A 21,453-nucleotide genomic window follows, 5' to 3' on the forward strand; every position below is an offset into this window, starting at 1 on the left:
ACCCAACACTGTGGTCAAACAGTTTGAGGGACTCCTCAGGAGGACATGGTGGAGCTAGGGAAGGAGTCACTAATGCCATTGAGCCGAGGGAAGAGGCCATGTTGGCAGCTGCTTTGCCAAAGTACCCTGAGCATGGGTGAGAGGATGAGGAGGAGGATGACAGCTTGGTCATCCATTTGACCAAGTCTTCTGCATGTTGCGGCTCAACACGGCCAGCTGCCGAAAAACAGGCCAAGCGTATCCCACGGCCACGTGCTGATGAGGATGCACCGAGTCCACGACCAGCACTGTTGCCTCTAGACACAGAGCCTGCTTGCCCTCTATTATTGGCTTGTGACTGTCTGCCTCTCCTTGTTGGCCTTCCAGACATACTAATAGCCTGCAGTGAGATGTAGCTGCACTAAGCTGGGATATATATATATATATATATATATATATATATATATATATATATATATATATATATATATACTGATACTGTAGCTAGCTAAATCAACTGCCTGCCTGTAGTATTATTAGTATGAGAACACCCCCAATCTTCTACAGGTAGCTTTAGCTGAACACTGTGCAGAGGTCGCACTACACTAACTTGTAGCTTTAGCTGAACACTGTGCAGAGGTCGCACTACACTAACTTGTAGCTTTAGCTGAACACTGTGCAGAGGACGCACTACACTAACGTTTAAATAATGTAGCTGCCTGTGGTATTGATAGGATCAGGAAAACACCACCAACCTTCTACAGGTAGCTTTAGTTGAACACTGTACAGAGGTCGCAATACACTAACGTGTAAATAATATAGCTGCCTGCGGTAGTGATAGGATCAGGAAAACAACAACAACCTTCTACAGGTAGCTTTAGCTGAACACTGTGCAGAGGTCGCACTACACTAACTTATAGCTTTAGCTGAACACTGTACAGAGGTCGCACTACACTAACTTGTAGCTTTAGCTGAACACTGTGTAGAGGTCGCACTACACTAACGTGTAAATAATGTAGCTGCCTGCGGTAGGGATAGGATCAGGAAAACAACACCGACCTTCTACAGGTAGCTTTAGCTGAACATTGTGCAGAGTTCGCACTACACTAACTTGTAGCTTTAGCTGAACACTGTGCAGAGGTCGCACTACACTAACTTGGAGCTTTAGCTGAACACTGTGCAGAGGTCGCACTACACTAACTTGTAGATTTAGCTGAACACTGTGCAGAGGTCGCACTACACTAACTTGTAGCTTTAGCTGAACACTGTGCAGAGGACGCACTACACTAACGTTTAAATAATGTAGCTGCCTGTGGTAGTGATAGGATCAGGAAAACACCACCAACCTTCTACAGGTAGCTTTAGTTGAACACTGTACAGAGGTCGCAATACACTAACGTGTAAATAATATAGCTGCCTGCGGTAGTGATAGGATCAGGAAAACAACAACGACCTTCTACAGGTAGCCTTAGCTGAACACTGTGCAGAGGTCGCACTACACTAACTTATAGCTTTAGCTGAACACTGTACAGAGGTTGCACTACACTAACTTGGAGCTTTAGCTGAACACTGTGCAGAGGTCGCACTACACTAACTTGGAGCTTTAGCTGAACACTGTGTAGAGGTCGCACTACACTAACTTGGAGCTTTAGCTAAACACTGTGCAGAGGTCGCATTACACTAACTTGGAGCTTTAGCTGAACACTGCGCAGAGGTCGCACTACACTAACTTGGAGCTTTAGCTGAACACTGTGCAGAGGTCGCACTACACTAACTTGGAGCTTTAGCTGAACACCGTGCAGAGGTCGCACTACACTAACTTGGAGCTTTAGCTGAACACCGTGCAGAGGTCGCACTACACTAACTTGGAGCTTTAGCTGAACACTGTGCAGAGGTCGCACTACACTAACTTGGAGCTTTAGCTGAACACTGAGCAGAGGTCGCACTACACTAACGTGTAAATAATGTAGCTGCCTGCGATAGTGATAGGATCAGGAAAACAACAACAACCTTCTACAGGTAGCTTTAGCTGAGCACTGTGCAGAGGTCGCACTACACTAACTTGTAGCTTTAGCTGAACACTGTGCAGAGGTCGCACTACACTAACTTGTAGCTTTAGCTGAACACTGTGCAGAGGTCACACTACACTAACGTGTAAATAATGTAGCTGCCTGCGGTAGTGATAGGATCAGGAAAACAACAACAACCTTCTACAGGTAGCTTTAGCTGAACACTGTGCAGAGGTTGCACTACTCTAACTTGTAGCTTTAGCTGAACACTGTGCAGAGGTCGCACTACACTAACTTAGAGCTTTAGCTGAACACTGTACAGAGGTCGCACTACACTAACTTGTACCTTTAGCTGAACACTGTGTAGAGGTCTCACTACACTAACTTGTAGCTTTAGCTGAACACTGTGCAGAGGTCGCACTACACTAGCTTGGAGCTTTAGCTGAACAATGTGCAGAGGTTGCACTACACTAACTTGGAGCTTTAGCTGAACAATGTGCAGAGGTTGCACTACACTAACTTGGAGCTTTAGCTGAACACTGTGCAGAGGTCGCACTACAGTAACTTGGAGCTTTAGCTGAACACTGTGCAGAGGTCGCACTACACTAACTTGGATCTTTAGCTGAACACTGTGCCGAGGTTGCACTACACTAACATGTAAATAATGTAGCTGCCTGCGGTAGTGATAGGATCAGGAAAACAACAACAACCTTCTACAGGTAGCTTTAGCTGAACACTGTACAGAGGTCGCAATACACTAACGTGTAAATAATATAGCTGCCTGCAGTAGTGATAGGATCAGGAAAACAACAACAACCTTCTACAGGTAGCTTTAGCTGAACACTGTGCAGAGGTCGCACTACACTAACTTATAGCTTTAGCTGAACACTGTACAGAGGTCGCACTACACTAACTTGTAGCTTTAGCTGAACACTGTGTAGAGGTCGCACTACACTAACGTGTAAATAATGTAGCTGCCTGCGGTAGGGATAGGATCAGGAAAACAACACCGACCTTCTACAGGTAGCTTTAGCTGAACACTGTGCAGAGTTCGCACTACACTAACTTGTAGCTTTAGCTGAACACTGTGCAGAGGTCGCACTACACTAACTTGGAGCTTTAGCTGAACACTGTGCAGAGGTCGCACTACACTAACTTGGAGCTTTAGCTGAACACTGTGCATAGGTCGCACTACACTAACTTGTAGATTTAGCTGAACACTGTGCAGAGGTCGCACTACACTAACTTGTAGCTTTAGCTGAACACTGTGCAGAGGACGCACTACACTAACGTTTAAATAATGTAGCTGCCTGTGGTAGTGATAGGATCAGGAAAACACCACCAACCTTCTACAGGTAGCTTTAGTTGAACACTGTACAGAGGTCGCAATACACTAACGTGTAAATAATATAGCTGCCTGCGGTAGTGATAGGATCAGGAAAACAACAACGACCTTCTACAGGTAGCCTTAGCTGAACACTGTGCAGAGGTCGCACTACACTAACTTATAGCTTTAGCTGAACACTGTACAGAGGTCGCACTACACTAACTTGTAGCTTTAGCTGAACACTGTGTAGAGGTCGCACTACACTAGCGTGTAAATAATGTAGCTGCCTGCGGTAGTGATAGGATCAGGAAAACAACACCAACCTTCTACAGGTAGCTTTAGCAAAACACTGTGCAGAGGTCGCACTACACTAACTTGGAGCTTTAGCTGAACACTGTGCAGAGGTCGCACTACACTAACTTAGAGCTTTAGCTGAACACTGTGCAGAGGTCGCACTACACTAACTTGGACCTTTAGCTGAACACTGTGCAGAGGTCGCACTACACTAACTTGGAGCTTTAGCTGAACACTGTGCAGAGGTCGCACTACACTAACTTGGAGCTTTAGATGAACACTGTGCAGAGGTCGCACTACACTAACTTGGAGCTTTAGCTGAACACTGTGCAGAGGTCGCACTACACTAACTTGGAGCTTTAGCTGAACACTGTGCAGAGGTCGCACTACATTACCTTGGAGCTTTAGCTGAACACCGTGTAGAGGTCGCACTACACTAACTTGGAGCTTTAGCTGAACACTGTGCAGAGGTCGCACTACACTAACTTGGAGATTTAGCTGAACACCGTGCAGAGGTCACACTACACTACCTTGGAGCTTTAGCTGAACACCGTGTAGAGGTCGCACTACACTAACTTGGAGCTTTAGCTGAACACTGTGCAAAGGTCGCACTACACTAACTTGGAGCTTTAGCTGAACACTGTGCAGAGGTTGCACTACACTAACTTGGAGCTTTAGCTGAACACTGTGCAGAGGTCGCAATACACTAACTTGGAGCTTTAGCTGAACACTGTGCAGAGGTCGCACTACACTAACTTGGAGCTTTAGCTAAACACTGTGCAGAGGTCGCACTACACTAACTTGGAGCTTTAGCTGAACACTGTGCAGAGGTCGCACTACACTAACTTGGAGCTTTAGCTGAACAATGTGCAGAGGTCGCACTATACTAACTTGGAGCTTTAGCTGAACACTGTGCAGAGGTCGCACTACATTAACTTGGAGCTTTAGCTGAACACTGTGCAGAGGTCGCACTACACTAACTTGGAGCTTTAGTTGAACACCGTGCAGAGGTCGCACTACACTAACTTGGAGCTTTAGCTGAACACTGTGCAGAGGTCGCACTACACTAACTTGGAGCTTTAGCTGAACACTGAGCAGAGGTCGCACTACACTAATGTGTAAATAATGTTGCTGCCTGCGATAGTGATAGGATCAGGAAAACAACAACAACCTTCTACAGGTAGCTTTAGCTGAGCACTGTGCAGAGGTCGCACTACACTAATTTGTAGCTTTAGCTGAACACTGTGCAGAGGTCGCACTACACTAACTTGTAGCTTTAGCTGAACACTGTGCAGAGGTCACACTACACTAACGTGTAAATAATGTAGCTGCCTGCGGTAGTGTTAGGATCAGGAAAACAACAACAACCTTCTACAGGTAGCTTTAGCTGAACACTGTGCAGAGGTTGCACTACTCTAACTTGTAGCTTTAGCTGAACACTGTGCAGAGGTCGCACTACACTAACTTAGAGCTTTATCTGAACACTGTACAGAGGTCCCACTACACTAACTTGTACCTTTAGCTGAACACTGTGTAGAGGTCTCACTACACTAACTTGTAGCTTAGCTGAACACTGTGCAGAGGTCGCACTACACTAACTTGGAGCTTTAGCTGAACAATGTGCAGAGGTTGCACTACACTAACTTGGAGCTTTAGCTGAATACTATGCAGAGGTCGCACTACAGTAACTTGGAGCTTTAGCTGAACACTGTGCAGAGGTCGCACTACACTAACTTGGATCTTTAGCTGAACACTGTGCAGAGGTTGCACTACACTAACATGTAAATAATGTAGCTGCCTGCGGTAGTGATGGATCAGGAAAACAACAACAACCTTCTACAGGTAGCTTTAGCTGAGCACTGTGCAGAGGTCGCACTACACTAACTTGTAGCTTTAGCTGAACACTGTGCAGAGGTCGCACTACACTAACTTGGAGCTTTAGCTGAACACTGTGCAGAGGTCACACTACACTAACGTGTAAATAATGTAGCTGCCTGCGGTAGTGATAGGATCAGGAAAACAACAACAACCTTCTACAGGTAGCTTTAGTTGAACACTGTGCAGAGGTTGCACTACTCTAACTGGTAGCTTTAGCTGAACACTGTGCAGAGGTCGCACTACACTAACTTAGAGCTTTAGCTGAACACTGTACAGAGGTCGCACTACACTAACTTGTACCTTTAGCTGAACACTGTGTAAAGGTCTCACTACACTAACTTGTAGCTTTAGCTGAACACTGTGCAGAGGTCGCACTACACTAACTTGGAGCTTTAGCTGAACAATGTGCAGAGGTCGCACTACACTAACTTGGAGCTTTAGCTGAACAATGTGCAGAGGTCGCACTACACTAACTTGGAGCTTTAGTTGAACACTGTGCAGAGGTCGCACTACAGTAACTTGGAGCTTTAGCTGAACACTGTGCAGAGGTCGCACTACACTAACTTGGATCTTTAGCTGAACACTGTGCAGAGGTTGCACTACACTAACATGTAAATAATGTAGCTGCCTGCGGTAGTGATGGATCAGGAAAACAACAACAACCTTCTACAGGTAGCTTTAGCTGAACACTGTGCAGAGGTTGCACTACACTAACTTGTAGCTTTAGCTGAACACTGTGCAGAGGTCGCACTACACTAACTTAGAACTTTAGCTGAACACTGTGCAGAGGTCGCACTACACTAACTTGTAGCTTTAGCTGAACACTGTGCAGAGGTCGCACTACACTAACGTGTAAATAATGTAGCTGCCTGCGATAGTGATAGGATCAGGAAAACAACAACAACCTTCTACAGGTAGCTTTAGCTGAGCACTGTGCAGAGGTCGCACTACACTAACTTGTAGCTTTAGCTGAACACTGTGCAGAGGTCGCACTACACTAACTTGTAGCTTTAGCTGAACACTGTGCAGAGGTCACACTACACTAACGTGTAAATAATGTAGCTACCTGCGGTAGTGATAGGATCAGGAAAACAGCACCAACCTTCTACAGGTAGCTTTAGCTGAACACTGTGCAGAGGTCGCACTACACTAACGTGTAAATCAGTGTTTCTCAACTCCAGTCCTCAAGGCGCCCCAACAGGTCATGTTTTCAGGATTTCCCTTAGATGAAACAGCTGTGGTAATTACTAAGGTAGTGAAATTGATCAAATCACCTGTGCAAAATAATGGAAAGCCTGAAAACATGACCTGTTGGGGCGCCTTGAGGACTGGAGTTGAGAAACACTGGTGTAAATAATGTAGCTGGCTGCGGTAGTGATAGGATCAGGAAAACAACACCAACCTTCTACAGGTAGCTTTAGCTGAACACTGTGCAGAGGTCGCACTACACTAACTTGGAGCTTTAGCTGAACACTGTGCAGAGGTCGCACTACACTAACTTGGAGCTTTAGCTGAACACTGTGCAGAGGTCGCACTACACTAACTTGGAGCTTTAGCTGAACACTGTGCAGAGGTCGCACTACACTAACTTGGAGCTTTAGCTGAACACTGTGCAGAGGTCGCACTACACTAACTTGGAGCTTTAGCTGAACACTGTGCAGAGGTCGCACTACACTAACTTGGAGCTTTAGCTGAACACTGAGCAGAGGTCGCACTACACTAACGTGTAAATAATGTAGCTGCCTGCGATAGTGATAGGATCAGGAAAACAACAACAACCTTCTACAGGTAGCTTTAGCTGAGCACTGTGCAGAGGTCGCACTACACTAACTTGTAGCTTTAGCTGAACACTGTGCAGAGGTCGCACTACACTAACTTGTAGCTTTAGCTGAACACTGTGCAGAGGTCACACTACACTAACGTGTAAATAATGTAGCTGCCTGCGGTAGTGATAGGATCAGGAAAACAACAACAACCTTCTACAGGTAGCTTTAGCTGAACACTGTGCAGAGGTTGCACTACTCTAACTTGTAGCTTTAGCTGAACACTGTGCAGAGGTCGCACTACACTAACTTAGAGCTTTAGCTGAACACTGTACAGAGGTCGCACTACACTAACTTGTACCTTTAGCTGAACACTGTGTAGAGGTCTCACTACACTAACTTGTAGCTTTAGCTGAACACTGTGCAGAGGTCGCACTACACTAGCTTGGAGCTTTAGCTGAACAATGTGCAGAGGTTGCACTACACTAACTTGGAGCTTTAGCTGAACAATGTGCAGAGGTTGCACTACACTAACTTGGAGCTTTAGCTGAACACTGTGCAGAGGTCGCACTACAGTAACTTGGAGCTTTAGCTGAACACTGTGCAGAGGTCGCACTACACTAACTTGGATCTTTAGCTGAACACTGTGCCGAGGTTGCACTACACTAACATGTAAATAATGTAGCTGCCTGCGGTAGTGATAGGATCAGGAAAACAACAACAACCTTCTACAGGTAGCTTTAGCTGAACACTGTACAGAGGTCGCAATACACTAACGTGTAAATAATATAGCTGCCTGCAGTAGTGATAGGATCAGGAAAACAACAACAACCTTCTACAGGTAGCTTTAGCTGAACACTGTGCAGAGGTCGCACTACACTAACTTATAGCTTTAGCTGAACACTGTACAGAGGTCGCACTACACTAACTTGTAGCTTTAGCTGAACACTGTGTAGAGGTCGCACTACACTAACGTGTAAATAATGTAGCTGCCTGCGGTAGGGATAGGATCAGGAAAACAACACCGACCTTCTACAGGTAGCTTTAGCTGAACACTGTGCAGAGTTCGCACTACACTAACTTGTAGCTTTAGCTGAACACTGTGCAGAGGTCGCACTACACTAACTTGGAGCTTTAGCTGAACACTGTGCAGAGGTCGCACTACACTAACTTGGAGCTTTAGCTGAACACTGTGCATAGGTCGCACTACACTAACTTGTAGATTTAGCTGAACACTGTGCAGAGGTCGCACTACACTAACTTGTAGCTTTAGCTGAACACTGTGCAGAGGACGCACTACACTAACGTTTAAATAATGTAGCTGCCTGTGGTAGTGATAGGATCAGGAAAACACCACCAACCTTCTACAGGTAGCTTTAGTTGAACACTGTACAGAGGTCGCAATACACTAACGTGTAAATAATATAGCTGCCTGCGGTAGTGATAGGATCAGGAAAACAACAACGACCTTCTACAGGTAGCCTTAGCTGAACACTGTGCAGAGGTCGCACTACACTAACTTATAGCTTTAGCTGAACACTGTACAGAGGTCGCACTACACTAACTTGTAGCTTTAGCTGAACACTGTGTAGAGGTCGCACTACACTAGCGTGTAAATAATGTAGCTGCCTGCGGTAGTGATAGGATCAGGAAAACAACACCAACCTTCTACAGGTAGCTTTAGCAAAACACTGTGCAGAGGTCGCACTACACTAACTTGGAGCTTTAGCTGAACACTGTGCAGAGGTCGCACTACACTAACTTGGAGCTTTAGCTGAACACTGTGCAGAGGTCGCACTACACTAACTTGGACCTTTAGCTGAACACTGTGCAGAGGTCGCACTACACTAACTTGGAGCTTTAGCTGAACACTGTGCAGAGGTCGCACTACACTAACTTGGAGCTTTAGATGAACACTGTGCAGAGGTCGCACTACACTAACTTGGAGCTTTAGCTGAACACTGTGCAGAGGTCGCACTACACTAACTTGGAGCTTTAGCTGAACACTGTGCAGAGGTCGCACTACATTACCTTGGAGCTTTAGCTGAACACCGTGTAGAGGTCGCACTACACTAACTTGGAGCTTTAGCTGAACACTGTGCAGAGGTCGCACTACACTAACTTGGAGATTTAGCTGAACACCGTGCAGAGGTCACACTACACTACCTTGGAGCTTTAGCTGAACACCGTGTAGAGGTCGCACTACACTAACTTGGAGCTTTAGCTGAACACTGTGCAAAGGTCGCACTACACTAACTTGGAGCTTTAGCTGAACACTGTGCAGAGGTTGCACTACACTAACTTGGAGCTTTAGCTGAACACTGTGCAGAGGTCGCAATACACTAACTTGGAGCTTTAGCTGAACACTGTGCAGAGGTCGCACTACACTAACTTGGAGCTTTAGCTAAACACTGTGCAGAGGTCGCACTACACTAACTTGGAGCTTTAGCTGAACACTGTGCAGAGGTCGCACTACACTAACTTGGAGCTTTAGCTGAACAATGTGCAGAGGTCGCACTATACTAACTTGGAGCTTTAGCTGAACACTGTGCAGAGGTCGCACTACATTAACTTGGAGCTTTAGCTGAACACTGTGCAGAGGTCGCACTACACTAACTTGGAGCTTTAGTTGAACACCGTGCAGAGGTCGCACTACACTAACTTGGAGCTTTAGCTGAACACTGTGCAGAGGTCGCACTACACTAACTTGGAGCTTTAGCTGAACACTGAGCAGAGGTCGCACTACACTAATGTGTAAATAATGTTGCTGCCTGCGATAGTGATAGGATCAGGAAAACAACAACAACCTTCTACAGGTAGCTTTAGCTGAGCACTGTGCAGAGGTCGCACTACACTAATTTGTAGCTTTAGCTGAACACTGTGCAGAGGTCGCACTACACTAACTTGTAGCTTTAGCTGAACACTGTGCAGAGGTCACACTACACTAACGTGTAAATAATGTAGCTGCCTGCGGTAGTGTTAGGATCAGGAAAACAACAACAACCTTCTACAGGTAGCTTTAGCTGAACACTGTGCAGAGGTTGCACTACTCTAACTTGTAGCTTTAGCTGAACACTGTGCAGAGGTCGCACTACACTAACTTAGAGCTTTATCTGAACACTGTACAGAGGTCCCACTACACTAACTTGTACCTTTAGCTGAACACTGTGTAGAGGTCTCACTACACTAACTTGTAGCTTAGCTGAACACTGTGCAGAGGTCGCACTACACTAACTTGGAGCTTTAGCTGAACAATGTGCAGAGGTTGCACTACACTAACTTGGAGCTTTAGCTGAATACTATGCAGAGGTCGCACTACAGTAACTTGGAGCTTTAGCTGAACACTGTGCAGAGGTCGCACTACACTAACTTGGATCTTTAGCTGAACACTGTGCAGAGGTTGCACTACACTAACATGTAAATAATGTAGCTGCCTGCGGTAGTGATGGATCAGGAAAACAACAACAACCTTCTACAGGTAGCTTTAGCTGAGCACTGTGCAGAGGTCGCACTACACTAACTTGTAGCTTTAGCTGAACACTGTGCAGAGGTCGCACTACACTAACTTGGAGCTTTAGCTGAACACTGTGCAGAGGTCACACTACACTAACGTGTAAATAATGTAGCTGCCTGCGGTAGTGATAGGATCAGGAAAACAACAACAACCTTCTACAGGTAGCTTTAGTTGAACACTGTGCAGAGGTTGCACTACTCTAACTGGTAGCTTTAGCTGAACACTGTGCAGAGGTCGCACTACACTAACTTAGAGCTTTAGCTGAACACTGTACAGAGGTCGCACTACACTAACTTGTACCTTTAGCTGAACACTGTGTAAAGGTCTCACTACACTAACTTGTAGCTTTAGCTGAACACTGTGCAGAGGTCGCACTACACTAACTTGGAGCTTTAGCTGAACAATGTGCAGAGGTCGCACTACACTAACTTGGAGCTTTAGCTGAACAATGTGCAGAGGTCGCACTACACTAACTTGGAGCTTTAGTTGAACACTGTGCAGAGGTCGCACTACAGTAACTTGGAGCTTTAGCTGAACACTGTGCAGAGGTCGCACTACACTAACTTGGATCTTTAGCTGAACACTGTGCAGAGGTTGCACTACACTAACATGTAAATAATGTAGCTGCCTGCGGTAGTGATGGATCAGGAAAACAACAACAACCTTCTACAGGTAGCTTTAGCTGAACACTGTGCAGAGGTTGCACTACACTAACTTGTAGCTTTAGCTGAACACTGTGCAGAGGTCGCACTACACTAACTTAGAACTTTAGCTGAACACTGTGCAGAGGTCGCACTACACTAACTTGTAGCTTTAGCTGAACACTGTGCAGAGGTCGCACTACACTAACGTGTAAATAATGTAGCTGCCTGCGATAGTGATAGGATCAGGAAAACAACAACAACCTTCTACAGGTAGCTTTAGCTGAGCACTGTGCAGAGGTCGCACTACACTAACTTGTAGCTTTAGCTGAACACTGTGCAGAGGTCGCACTACACTAACTTGTAGCTTTAGCTGAACACTGTGCAGAGGTCACACTACACTAACGTGTAAATAATGTAGCTACCTGCGGTAGTGATAGGATCAGGAAAACAGCACCAACCTTCTACAGGTAGCTTTAGCTGAACACTGTGCAGAGGTCGCACTACACTAACGTGTAAATCAGTGTTTCTCAACTCCAGTCCTCAAGGCGCCCCAACAGGTCATGTTTTCAGGATTTCCCTTAGATGAAACAGCTGTGGTAATTACTAAGGTAGTGAAATTGATCAAATCACCTGTGCAAAATAATGGAAAGCCTGAAAACATGACCTGTTGGGGCGCCTTGAGGACTGGAGTTGAGAAACACTGGTGTAAATAATGTAGCTGGCTGCGGTAGTGATAGGATCAGGAAAACAACACCAACCTTCTACAGGTAGCTTTAGCTGAACACTGTGCAGAGGTCGCACTACACTAACTTGGAGCTTTAGCTGAACACTGTGCAGAGGTCGCACTACACTAACTTGGAGCTTTAGCTGAACACTGTGCAGAGGTCGCACTACACTAACTTGGAGCTTTAGCTGAACACTGTGCAGAGGTCGCACTACACTAACTTGGAGCTTTAGCTGAACACTGTGCAGAGGTCGCACTACACTAACTTGGAGCTTTAGCTGAACACTGTGCAGAGGTCGCACTACACTAACTTTGAGCTTTAGCTGAACAATGTGCAGAGGTCACACTACACTAACTTGGAGCTTTAGCTGAACACTGTGCAGAGGTCGCACTACATTAATTTGGAGCTTTAGCTGAACACTGTCCAGAGGTCGCACTACACTAACTTGGAGCTTTAGCTGAACACTGTGCAGAGGTCGCACTACACTAACTTGGAGCTTTAGCTGAACAGCGTGCAGAGGTCGCACTACACTAACTTGGAGCTTTAGCTGAACACTGTGCAGAGGTCACACTACACTAACTTGGAGCTTTAGCTGAACACCTTGCAGAGGTCGCACTACACTAACTTGGAGCTTTAGCTGAACACTGTGCAGAGGTCGCACTACACTTACTTGGAGCTTTAGCTGAACACTGTGCAGAGGTCGCACTACACTAACTTGTAGCTTTAGCTGAACACTGTGCAGAGGTCGCACTACACTAACTTGGAGCTTTAGCTGAACATTGTGCAGAGGTCGCACTACACTAACTTGGAGCTTTAGCTGAACACTGTGCAGAGGTCGCACTGCACTAACTTGGAGCTTTAGCTGAACACTGTGCATAGGTCGCCCTACACTAACTTGTAGCTTTAGCTGAACACTGTGCAGAAGTCGCCCTACGCTAACTTGTAGCTTTAGCTGAACACTGTGCAGAGGTCGCACTACACTAACTTGGAGCTTTAGCTGAACACTGTGCAGAGGTCGCACTACACTATCTTGGAGCTTTAGCTGAACACTGAGCAGAGGTCGCACTACACTAACGTGTAAATAATGTAGCTGCCTGCGATAGTGATAGGATCAGGAAAACAGCAACAACCTTCTACAGGTAGCTTCAGCTGAGCACTGTGCAGAGGTCGCACTACACTAACTTGTAGCTTTAGCTGAACACTGTGCAGAGGTCGCACTACACTAACTTGTAGCTTTAGATGAACACTGTGCAGAGGTCACACTACACTAACGTGTAAATAATGTAGCTGCCTGCGGTAGTGATAGGATCAGGAAAACAACAACAACCTTCTACAGGTAGCTTTAGCTGAACACTGTGCAGAGGTTGCACTACTCTAACTTGTAGCTTTAGCTGAACACTGTGCAGAGGTCGCACTACACTAACTTAGAGCTTTAGCTGAACACTGTACAGAGGTCGCACTACACTAACTTGTACCTTTAGCTGAACACTGTGTAGAGGTCTCACTACACTAACTTGTAGCTTTAGCAGAACACTGTGCAGAGGTCGCACTACACTAACTTGGAGCTTTAGCTGAACAATGTGCAGAGGTCGCACTACACTAACTTGGAGCTTTAGCTGAACAATGTGCAGAGGTTGCACTACACTAACTTGGAGCTTTAGCTGAACACTGTGCAGAGGTCGCACTACAGTAACTTGGAGCTTTAACTGAACACTGTGCAGAGGTCGCACTACACTAACTTGGATCTTTAGCTGAACACTGTGCAGAGGTTGCACTACACTAACATGTAAATAATGTAGCTGCCTGCGGCAGTGATGGATCAGGAAAACAACAACAACCTTCTACAGGTAGCTTTAGCTGAGCACTGTGCAGAGGTTGCACTACACTAACTTGTAGCTTTAGCTGAACACTGTGCAGAGGTCGCACTACACTAACTTGTAGCTTTAGCTGAACACTGTGCAGAGGTCACACTACACTAATGTGTAAATAATGTAGCTGCCTGCGGTAGTGATAGGATCAGGAAAACAACAACAACCTTCTACAGGTAGCTTTAGCTGAACACTGTGCAGAGGTTGCACTACACTAACTTGTAGCTTTAGCTGAACACTGTGCAGAGGTCGCACTACACTAATGTGTAAATAATGTAGCTGCCTGCGGTAGTGATAGGATCAGGAAAACAACAACAACCTTCTACAGGTAGCTTTAGCTGAACACTGTGCAGAGGTTGCACTACACTAACTTGTAGCTTTAGCTGAACACTGTGCAGAGGTCGCACTACACTAACTTAGAGCTTTAGCTGAACACTGTGCAGAGGTCGCACTACACTAACTTGTAGCTTTAACTGAACACTGTGCAGAGGTCGCACTACACTAACATGTAAATAATGTAGCTGCCTGCGATAGTGATAGGATCAGGAAAACAACAACAACCTTCTACAGGTAGCTTTAGCTGAGCACTGTGCAGAGGTCGCACTACACTAACTTGTAGCTTTAGCTGAACACTGTGCAGAGGTCGCACTACACTAACTTGTAGCTTTAGCTGAACACTGTGCAGAGGTCGCACTACACTAACTTGGAGCTTTAGCTGAACACTGTGCAGAGGTCGCACAACACTAACTTGGAGCTTTAGCTGAACACTGTGCAGAGATCGCACTACACTAACTTGGAGCTTTAGCTGAACACTGTGCAGAGGTCGCACTACACTAACTTGGAGCTTTAGCTGAACAATGTGCAGAGGTCGCACTACACTGACTTGGAGCTTTAGCTGAACACTGTGCAGAGGTCGCACTACACTAACTTGTAGCTTTAGCTGAACACTGTGCAGAGGTCGCACTACACTAACTTGTAGCTTTAGATGAACACTGTGCAGAGGTCACACTACACTAACGTGTAAATAATGTAGCTGCCTGCGGTAGTGATAGGATCAGGAAAACAACAACAACCTTCTACAGGTAGCTTTAGCTGAACACTGTGCAGAGGTCGCACTACACTAACTTGTAGCTTTAGCTGAACACTGTGCAGAGGTCGCACTACACTAACTTGTAGCTTTAGATGAACACTGTGCAGAGGTCACACTACACTAACGTGTAAATAATGTAGCTGCCTGCGGTAGTGATAGGATCAGGAAAACAACAACAACCTTCTACAGGTAGCTTTAGCTGAACACTGTGCAGAGGTTGCACTACTCTAACTTGTAGCTTTAGCTGAACACTGTGCAGAGGTCGCACTACACTAACTTAGAGCTTTAGCTGAACACTGTACAGAGGTCGCACTACACTAACTTGTACCTTTAGCTGAACACTGTGTAGAGGTCTCACTACACTAACTTGTAGCTTTAGCAGAACACTGTGCAGAGGTCGCACTACACTAACTTGGAGCTTTAGCTGAACAATGTGCAGAGGTCGCACTACACTAACTTGGAGCTTTAGCTGAACAATGTGCAGAGGTTGCACTACACTAACTTGGAGCTTTAGCTGAACACTGTGCAGAGGTCGCACTACAGTAACTTGGAGCTTTAACTGAACACTGTGCAGAGGTCGCACTACACTAACTTGGATCTTTAGCTGAACACTGTGCAGAGGTTGCACTACACTAACATGTAAATAATGTAGCTGCCTGCGGCAGTGATGGATCAGGAAAACAACAACAACCTTCTACAGGTAGCTTTAGCTGAGCACTGTGCAGAGGTTGCACTACACTAACTTGTAGCTTTAGCTGAACACTGTGCAGAGGTCGCACTACACTAACTTGTAGCTTTAGCTGAACACTGTGCAGAGGTCACACTACACTAATGTGTAAATAATGTAGCTGCCTGCGGTAGTGATAGGATCAGGAAAACAACAACAACCTTCTACAGGTAGCTTTAGCTGAACACTGTGCAGAGGTTGCACTACACTAACTTGTAGCTTTAGCTGAACACTGTGCAGAGGTCGCACTACACTAATGTGTAAATAATGTAGCTGCCTGCGGTAGTGATAGGATCAGGAAAACAACAACAACCTTCTACAGGTAGCTTTAGCTGAACACTGTGCAGAGGTTGCACTACACTAACTTGTAGCTTTAGCTGAACACTGTGCAGAGGTCGCACTACACTAACTTAGAGCTTTAGCTGAACACTGTGCAGAGGTCGCACTACACTAACTTGTAGCTTTAATTGAACACTGTGCAGAGGTCGCACTACACTAACGTGTAAATAATGTAGCTGCCTGCGATAGTGATAGGATCAGGAAAACAACAACAACCTTCTACAGGTAGCTTTAGCTGAGCACTGTGCAGAGGTCGCACTACACTAACTTGTAGCTTTAGCTGAACACTGTGCAGAGGTCGCACTACACTAACTTGTAGCTTTAGCTGAACACTGTGCAGAGGTCGCACTACACTAACTTGGAGCTTTAGCTGAACACTGTGCAGAGGTCGCACAGCACTAACTTGGAGCTTTAGCTGAACACTGTGCAGAGATCGCACTACACTAACTTGGAGCTTTAGCTGAACACTGTGCAGAGGTCGCACTACACTAACTTGGAGCTTTAGCTGAACAATGTGCAGAGGTCGCACTACACTGACTTGGAGCTTTAGCTGAACACTGTGCAGAGGTCGCACTACATTAATTTGGAGCTTTAGCTGAACACTGTCCAGAGGTCGCACTACACTAACTTGGAGCTTTAGCTGAACACTGTGCAGAGGTCGTACTACACTAACTTGGAGCTTTAGCTGAACACTGTGCAGAGGTCACACTACACTAACTTGGAGCTTTAGCTGAACACCGTGCAGAGGTCGCACTACACTAACTTGGAGCTTTAGCTGAACACTGTGCAGAGGTCGCACTACACTAACTTGGAGCTTTAGCTGAACACTGTGCAGAGGTCGCACTACACTAACTTGTAGCTTTAGCTGAACACTGTGCAGAGGTCGCACTACACTAACTTGGAGCTTTAGCTGAACACTGTTCAGAGGTCGCACTACACTAACTTGGAGCTTTAGCTGAACACTGTGCAGAGGTCGCACTGCACTAACTTGGAGCTTTAGCTGAACACTGTGCTGAGGTAGCCCTACACTAACTTGGAGCTTTAGCTGAACACTGAGCAGAGGTCGCACTACACTAACGTGTAAATAATGTAGCTGCCTGCGATAGTGATAGGATCAGGAAAACAACAACAACCTTCTACAGGTAGCTTTAGCTGAGCACTGTGCAGAGGTCGCACTACACTAACTTTGAGCGTTAGCTGAACACTGTGCAGAGGTCGCACTACACTAACTTGTAGCTTTAGCTGAACACTGTGCAGAGGTCGCACTACACTAAAAAATAATGTAGCTGCCTGTGGTAGTGATAGGATCAGAAAAACACCACCAATCTTCTATGGGTAGTTTTAGGTGCACACTGTGCAGAGGACGCACTGCACTAACTGTAAATACTGTAGCTAATTGGACTAATAGGATCAGAAGAACCAGCAATTTTCTTCAAATGCTGTAACAACACCTGCCTGTAGGTAGGAAGATAATAACAGGAACGGATCTAGCTAAACTGAATACAGTGTGTGTATATATATATATATATATATATATACAACACCTGGGATGCATATATATACACAATACACTGTAAGTGCAGCTAACCGACTGACTGTCCTGCCTAATCTATCTAACTTAAATCAAATGACACTGTCTCTCTGTCTCTGTCTCTCAACGCCGGAACACACTACACAGGGCCGACGTGCAGGCGGCCTTATATAGTGTGAGGCGTGTACTAAACCCCCTGAGCCAAAATTGGCCAAAGCCACTCTCTGTACAGACGGCGCTGTGATTGGCCAAGCATGCAGGTCATAGTGCATGCTTGGCCAATCATCAGCCAGCAATGCACTGCGATTTTGCAGTGAATTATGGGCTGTGACGCGCCACTCGAATTTGGCGCGAACGGCCCATATCGTTCGCAATTCGGCGAGCGATCAAACAGACGATGTTCGAGACGAACATGGGTTCGACTCGAACACAAAGCTCATCCCTAGTCCCAACCTGAGGAACCTATCTTTTATTCTAGTCCCAACCTGAGGAACCTATCTTTTATTCTAGTCATATGTGGTAACCTTATAACCCACGTGAATAGGGGTTACTTATTTGTGAAAAAAATATAAAAGTAAGGCAATCAAAAAATGATTAAAAACAAAAGATATATAGTAAACAAATGATGAAGGTCCAATGAAGAAGCAAAAAATGCAAAATATTTGAAATTAAAATGATAAAGTTTGTTCATAAATGTTGCAGATGAATGACACGATTTCAAGTGACTTTTGTGCTTTGTCAAGATGACTTGTGGCTAGGCATGCAGTGGATCAAGTGACATCTGTGCTCCCCCTCAGTTCCCCACTCACCAGAACCCTGCACCCCTGCAGGAGTAAAGTGCATATAGTGAATATCTGGCAGTTCCCGGAACGATCACCTCCTCCCTGGCTCAGTAAACACTGGGGTATCTAGGCGCCTCAGCCCCTCCAGGGATTTTCCACCTCGAATGAGAGAGTTTACAATAATCACCTCTGTGGCTCAATGCAGGATATCCTCATGGACGAAAGAGATGAGCACTCATAGTGTAAATCCGAATTATTCCTTTATTAAAACCCATATAAAAGTATTTAAGAACAAAAACAAAACTTGACACAGTCAAGTATAGCAGCTGGCATATCCTGGTTGCAAACCATGAGCTCCAGACCGGCGTGCATTCCACGGGCTGGAACTTCACAACCAGAAGTAACGTGAGTGCGTATCAAGCTGCACCTTATGCGTTTCATCATAGGACGTCGTCTGAGGCGGTGCCACCTTGGTGCGCCTCACGTCTAGTTATACATAAACTGTATCCAGTTTCTCACTATTCACTGACTTGGACCCAATCCTCTCAAAAGGTTTCAACTCTATAGACCACTTGTTTTCTTTTTTTTGTTGTCACTGTTCTATGTTTCAAAGACTTATGAACCCATGTTTCAAAGCTTTCACTTGCTCATGGACCCAAGCTTTAAAGCTCGCATAGGCCCATAGACCCATGCTTTAAAGATCTCCCTGACTCATGAACCCAGGTTTCAAACCTCTCACTGATTCTCAGAACTATTTGTCAAACTACTAATGAAGGAAACAAGGGGTACCTATTCCCATAGTCTGCAAGGAATAGCAACACTGGGTCCTCTATATTATACAGTGCCTTGGTGGGTTACAGCTGTTCATTCAGTTACCCTACCATCCATAGGTGACTGTTGTATTACAACAATTTGTGTCTGAGGCTCCAGTTATGGTACACCCAAGGAACTGTAGAAGATGGATCTCCATGAGGTTACAACGGGTAAAATAAGTATTGAACATGTCACCATTTTTCTAGCTAAATATATTTCTAAAGGTGCTATTGACATGAAATTTGCACCACATGTCGGTAACAACCCATGCAATCCATACATACAAAGAAACCAAAACAAATAAGTTCAAAAATGAAGTTATTTGTAATAAAATGGAATGACACAGGGAAAAAGTATTGAACACGCTAATTGAAATTTATTTCATTTCGTACAAAATCCTTTGTTGGTAATAACAGCTTTAAGACGCCTCATGTATGGAGAAACTAGTCACATACACTGCTCAGGTTTCGGCCCATTCCTCCACACAAATCTTGAAGGTTCCATGGGCCTCTTATATTAACTCTGATCTTTAGTTCTTTCCATAGATTGTCTATTGGATTCAAGTCAGGTGATTGGATTCTAGCAGCTTTATTTTCATTCTTTGAAGCAAATTGAGAGTTTCCCTGGCTTTGTGTTTGGGCTCATTGTCTTGCTGAAATGTCCACCCTCATATCATCTTCATCATCCTGTTAGATGGCAGCAGATTTTTATCAAGAATGTCCTTCCTTCAATGACATGAAGTTTGCCAGTACCGTATGGTGAAAAACAGCCACCCGCCATGATGTTCCCACCTCCAAACTTCACTGTTGGAATGGAGGTGTTTTTGGGGTGATGTGCAGTGCCATTTGACCTCAAAACGTGGTGTGTTTTATGGCATCAAAAGAGTTACATTTTGGTCTCATCTGGCCAGATTATATTCTTCCAGTATTTCACACGCTTGACTAAATGTTGTACAGCAAACTTTAAACGAGCTTCAACATGTTATTACTTCAGTGATGGAGTCTTGCGTGGTGAGCGTGCATACAGGCCATGGCGGATGAGTGCATTACTTATTGTTTTCTTTAAAACAATTGTACCTGCTAATTCCAGGTCTTTCTGAATCTCTCCATAAGTGGTCCTTGGCCTTTGGACAACTCTTCTGATAATTCTTCTCACTCCTCTGTCAGAAATCCCATGAGGAGCACCTGGTTCTGGATGGTTTATGGTGAAATGATGTTCTTTCCACTTCTGGATTATGGCCCTAACAGTGCTCACTGGAACATTCAGAAGTTTAGAAATCCTTCTGCAACCAATGCCATCAGTATGTTTTGCAACAATAAGGTTGCAAAGGTCTTGAGAGAGCACTTTGCTTTTACCTATCATGGGATGTTTCTTGTGTGACACCTTGGCAATGAGACACCTTTTTATATGCCATCAGTTGAGACTGAACCAGCCCATAATAATTGGCAAGGGGCAGGATTGCTTTCTAATTATTGATAGATTTCAGCTGGTGTCTTGGCTTTCTATGCCTTTTTGCACCTCCCTTTCTTCATATGTTGAATACTTTCTCCCTGTGTTATTTCATTTTATTACACATAACCTAATTTCTGAACTTAAAGGTTTTGGTTTCTTTTTATGTATGGATTGCATGTGTTATTAGCGACATATATATATAGAAATATATTTACCTAGAAATATGGTGATGTGTGCAATACTTATTTTACCCGCTGTATATTAATGTGAACCTGTACTGACCTAAATTTTTTTTAAGGTAACAACAGTACTAAAGTATACACATTGTAGTGTCTGCGTATATCTTTGTTAGTATTCAAATCTATCTATGCAAAGCTCCTCATCTACATATGAACAGCTGATTGACAGGGGAAGGGGTCCATGGCACTAAAAGGAAGGAAATAAACTAAATTTAGGAAGAGATGAAGGCCTACTTACAGTCCGAGTCTAGAATTTATGAAGACTCTCCTTTAAGAAATAGAAAATCCTTTATTAAAATAATTCCTAAATTAGATACTTAGAAATACAATTATATTTAAAATCATCATGTAAACAAAACCTTTAAGTGTTTGCTTAATAATGGTTCAAATGTAAAGCTTTTTACCATAGATTTACTATAATACTGTCTTACTGTGATCAATTAAAAACACTCAGGAATTCTGCATGAGAAAGAATTTGT

The 21,453-nt window shown here is 44.8% G+C and overlaps 1 protein-coding gene across 1 annotated transcript in view; it reads left to right on the forward strand.

Moving 5' to 3' along the window:
• The window catches only part of LOC141140011 (isoaspartyl peptidase/L-asparaginase-like), a 185,396-nt gene that overhangs the window by 21,225 nt on the left and 142,718 nt on the right, over positions 1-21,453 (forward strand). The gene's annotated exons all lie outside the window — the stretch shown is intronic.

This window comes from Aquarana catesbeiana, linkage group LG04 (assembly GCF_042186555.1).
Source record: "Aquarana catesbeiana isolate 2022-GZ linkage group LG04, ASM4218655v1, whole genome shotgun sequence".
Lineage (NCBI taxonomy): Eukaryota > Metazoa > Chordata > Amphibia > Anura > Ranidae > Aquarana > Aquarana catesbeiana.